Here is a 5,408-nt window from a genome sequence, read left to right on the forward strand (position 1 = left end):
AATCAACTTGAGTGCACTACCTGTTATGATAAGATAATTAACATAAAAAGATATCACGGCAATGTTCCCATCTTCATCTCTCTTGATGTACAAGTTAGGGTCACTTTTGATTCTCACAAAACTGTTTTCATAAAAGAATGAATCAATTTTCACATACCAAGGTCTTGGTTCTTGTTTCAAACCATACAAAGCTTTCTTTAACCTGCAAACAAGATGCTCTTGTCCCTTTTTTACAAACCCTTCAGGCTAAACCAAATAAAATTCTTCTTTTAATTCACCATTCAAGAAAGAATATTTGACATCTAACTGATGCATTTTCTATTTTTCTTTGTAGCTAATGCAATCATGATTCTAATTGTATTCAGTTTAGCTACAAGTGAAAGAGTATCCTCATAATCAATGCCTTCTTTTTGTGAATAACCTTTTGCAACTAGTCTAACTTTATACTTATCAATACTGCCATCAAAATTAAACTTTGGTTTTAACAACCATTTGCATCCTATGGGAACTTTATATTTGGGAAATTATGTTAGTTCCCATGTGTCATTCTTCATTCATTGCATCTCTCCATTATTTATATTCTTTAGCTTCTTCATAACTTGAAGGTTCTACAACATTCATTACATGAGACATCAATGCATAATCTTTATACCTTATAGGTGGCTGAATTTGACATGATGACCTCCTTAGAGTTTTACTACTTTCATCCTTATTTCTCCTTTGTGTAGTCTCTTGTTCTCTTCTTTGAGTGTCATGACTATTGGATGCTTTTTTCTCTTGAACCTGTACCTATTCTTGTACCTGTTATTGTATTTTTTCATGTTCATGTTCAAAACTTTCTTCAATTTTGACATAATCACCAATATCATGCCATACACATTTGTTATTCACTTTATCACCTTCATCTACATTTTCATGAAACACCACATCCCTACTTGCAAGCAATCTATGTGAAGTAGGATCAAACAACTTGTATGCCTTTTGATCATCACAATAACCAATGAATGTGCACTTAATTGATTTGGCATCAAGTTTTCTTCTTTCATCTTTTGGAATATGAGCAAATGCCTTGCATCCAAAAACTCTTAAATGATTCACTTTTGGTTTATATCCATAAAATTATTCAAAAAGTGTTTTCAGATTTAAACTTTTGGTTGGACTTCTATTTTTCAAATAAAAAACAGTATTAATGGCTTTAGCCCAAAAACCATTAGAGATATTTTTACCTTGAAGCATGATCCATGCACATTCCACTAGTGTTCTATTCTTCCTCTTAGCAACTCCATTTTTCTATGGTGTATGAGGCACTGTAAATTTTTGTAGAATCCCATGAATTTTTTAATACTTATTAAAATCTCTTGATTTGTATTCTCCCCCGTTATCAGATCTAAGAATTTTGATGTATTTCCCAGATTTCTTTTCCACCATGTTTTTGAATTCCTTAAAGTACTCAAAAACATCACTTTTCTTTCTTATGAAATAGACCCAAGTGTATCTAGATCTATCATAAACAAAAATAAGAAAGTACAATGATCCTCCAAGAGATTTAGTTTGCATAGGTCCACATACTGTTGGCATTATGATTCAAGTGTTGTCCTTGATGGCAACTCACTCAGAGGTTGGTACAGGTGCTCAGAGACTGGTACAGGTGATGGCAACTTAACTAGTGGACAGATCTCAGTACAGCAGGACAAGAAAGAGATATACGCAGGTTCAGCAAGGAGAATCAGCGTGTACACGCAGGTTGGCTTCAGTAAAAGCGCGTACATGTGAAAACGTACCTTTGGTCAGTGGCAGTTAGTCCTTGGAAGTTGTGCCTATGGTTTTGGACCATGGTGTCTCGACGGACGTGTCGATCCCTAGTTTCGAGGTTGATGGTATTGTGTTACTATGGTTTTGGACCGTGGTATTGTAAAGGGCCTAAGGCTATATAAGGAGAAGATCATTAGGCAAATGTATGCAAACAAGGTGCAAGAGCAAGTGTGAGTGATGAAGATCTGAGAAAGTGTGTGATCCAAGTGCTGGTTATGGGTTGGTGATCTGAACCAAGGTTTTACTCATGTGGAGGATGATGAATGATGGAACGAGATCTCAAGGCTTGGAATGATTATCTTCATATGGTTTGCCTGTGGATAGATCAGATCTACTGACGCATGTTTATTATTATGATCTGGGTATGTTTTGATGTCTGATATAGCTGCAGAGTTATAAGTTAGAATTTGCAGATCTGTACGCGGGTTGGCTTTGGTAAAAGAGCGTATACACGCAGGTTGGGTTCATCCAAGTAGCGTATACAATGTGAAGTATGATATTTGAAGATGAAGTTGGATCTGGTTGTTGTTATGTTGTCTGGTTGTTGTTGACAGGGTTACAGTGATTCAGAATTGGGTGTTTCAGTGATTGATGATGCAGGTTGTTCTACAATGATGATTGTTTCATGGATCCAGTATGAAAATGTATGAAACGTGGTCCCGGGAAGATCGTAGGGTTGGCACCTACGTACTAGTAAATGGATCGGCTAGTACAAGAGCTATGAAGGTTGTAGCCTTCTGTAGGGTTGGTACCTACGTACTAGTAAATGGATCGGCTAGTACAAGAGCTATGAGGGTTGTAGCCCTCTGCAGGTTGCAGCCTGCGTGCTGGTAAATGACTGCACCAGTGCATTGTAAAAGAAGTTTCTTATTAAAGAAGAAAGAGACGAATTGCAGCAGGTGGTTTTCACCCACATTGGGTTTCCACCTTATATCATGGTGTTCATGTGTGTGGCTCTTGTGTGATGTTCTGTTCTGTTATTCTACACCCGTTTACTGTTAATATGCTTAATAATGATCTGATGCATTTACTGAAGATTAAGCTAACTGAATTATAAGATCTCTGGATATACGCGAGTTTCATTAGACACAGTAGCGTGTACACGCGGGTTTACTTAATTGAAGTAGCGTATATGTTTCTGAGCATGAAATTGAAAAAGTTTGATTGATCTGATAATACTGATTCACCCCCCCTCTCAGTATTATTTCCAACACATACATCAGTATGAATTAATTCAAGTATTTCTATTTTCTTTTCTTCTTCATGTATAGGAAATTCCTCTCTATGTTGCTTGCCAAGTGCACATGCTTCACATTCAACGTGATTATTCTTCACAGAACAAAGACCTTCAATCATTTTTTTCTTTGAAGTAACATTAAATAATTGTGATTTAAATGCCCATACCTTTGATGCCATAACTTTTCTGTTGAAATTGTTGTAGATGCCAATGCTTGATGCCCTGTCCTAATCACATATAGCTTATACAAGCCTCCAACTCTAGTACCTATGGAAGTAACCATGTAGCGATCCTGGATATCTTTAACAACACACTTTGATTTTACAAATTTCACCATTAGATCTTTATCATAAATAGTAGAAGAAAAAATTAAATTATTTTTTATGCCAGGAACATACATCACATCATGGATTTGTCTCTTTTCCATTAGGAAACATCACACATATTATTCCATATCCTTGAACTTAAAGGGATTTGTTATCTCCTAGATAAACACGTGTTCCATAAATTTTCTCATGATATTCATCAAACCAATCCTTATTACAAGACATATGGAGTGATGCACCAGAATCAATGAACCAAGCATTCACATCATCAGTCCCAGTAGACAATGCAGCATCAAAAACAAACAATTTGATATTTTTAAATCCATCATTGATTGAGGTGTCTTTATCCACAAAATTCCCATTATGCCTTTTATTTCTTTGTTTAGACCTATTATATTTCCTTTTATAGCAATATTTAGCAACATGTCCAGGTTTGCCACATTACTAACAATCATCATTTCTTTTATCATGAACTAGAAATTTAGGTTATGCCATACCTTTTTGCTTTGCTTGAAACTTTCGTCCTTTGATTTTATCCCATGGCTTGCCTTTGTATGGTTGCTTACCCTTGGCTACCAATGCCAAATCTGATTTTTTTGAGCCCGAATTGAAGTTCTTCATCCTCTCTTTCTCTTGTAGAAGAATACATGTCAGTTCATCAAAAGTAGGATGCTTCTCTCTAGCTAAAAGACTTGAAACAAAAAATTGATAATCTTGCACTAAGTCATTTAATGTGATGGTGACCAAGTCTGTATTGGACACATTTTCACCAATGTCTCCTAACTTATCACTTATCTCTTTGACACGGGAAATGAAATTTCTTATACTTTCATTGACCTCCATTTTAATTGACAAAAGTTTGGTCGTCAAGAACAAAATCTGGTTAGTATTAGATGTTTCATACAATCTTTTGAGAACATCCCATGTTTTTTTGGATGTTTTACAATTCCTAATATGAGGAATGATGGTGTCCTTAACCGAAATTCATAGCAACACCTTTGCTTTTGTTTCCCTTTTTTCCCAATTTAGAATAGCTGCAACAGTAGCGGGTTTAGGCTCTGCCCCACTCACTATGGGCCACAAATTATTTCCCTCTATAAATGTTAATACCTTGAATTTCAAATTTGCATAATTTCCTCCATCAAGCCTTGTGGACTCATTCAAATAAGTTTCAACCAAGAAATTTGACATAATGACAAATAAATTATCCCAAATTCACTAGATCCAAAACCAAATGCACATTATCTGAGAAAAAAGACGCAATCTCCCTTCAAGTAAACAAAACAATGCCAAATAACACTCCTTAGTTCTTGTTTTTTACCAAACCCAATTTTTTCTCCAAAAATAAACTTGATATGAATTATTTTCACCCAAATTTATTTTTTTTACCATAAAAAAATTTAATCCCTTATGTATCCATATAAAAAAAATCCCTTATGTCTCCAAATAAAAACCTTCATGTTTATGAATAAAACTTCCTCATGAAGACTTTATACACAATGTGACTTAAAAAGAAAACAAAAAACAATATTCAACGCTCAGCAAATATAACCTCAGAGGAGTCAAATATTCAACGATAGCAATTACTTACGACATGCTTCACTTTATTATTCCACAGTTTCATTTGAAGCACAATGTTCAACGCTCAACCCTGAACTCCTTCAATCAGTATGCAGTCTTCGAGTCAAAGCACCTTCCGCTGAGGATTTACATACTCCCTTCCACTGCCTTTCAAATATTGAGAAGACTCCTCAGCATCTCACACTCAACTCAGATTTCAAACAGAGGGTACAAAACACAGCCACCGTCCTCCACACTGCAACGACGCTAGCAACCACAAGCTCTTCTCTGCAACCATCTATCACATCTAGATCGCACACAAACAGTACACCACAATAGATCACTACATCAGAATTATGCAGACACCTCAGGTGTCACTGTTATTCACTACTTAATGATAACACAACAAAACTCTAAGATCTCTCGACATTAGATATTTTAGTTCACACCACCCTCAGCTTTGATACCATTTT

This window comes from Pinus tabuliformis, chromosome 5_1 (assembly GCF_031772625.1).
Source record: "Pinus tabuliformis cultivar Carrire ecotype Pingquan chromosome 5_1, CPIR1, whole genome shotgun sequence".
Taxonomy (NCBI): domain Eukaryota; kingdom Viridiplantae; phylum Streptophyta; class Pinopsida; order Pinales; family Pinaceae; genus Pinus; species Pinus tabuliformis.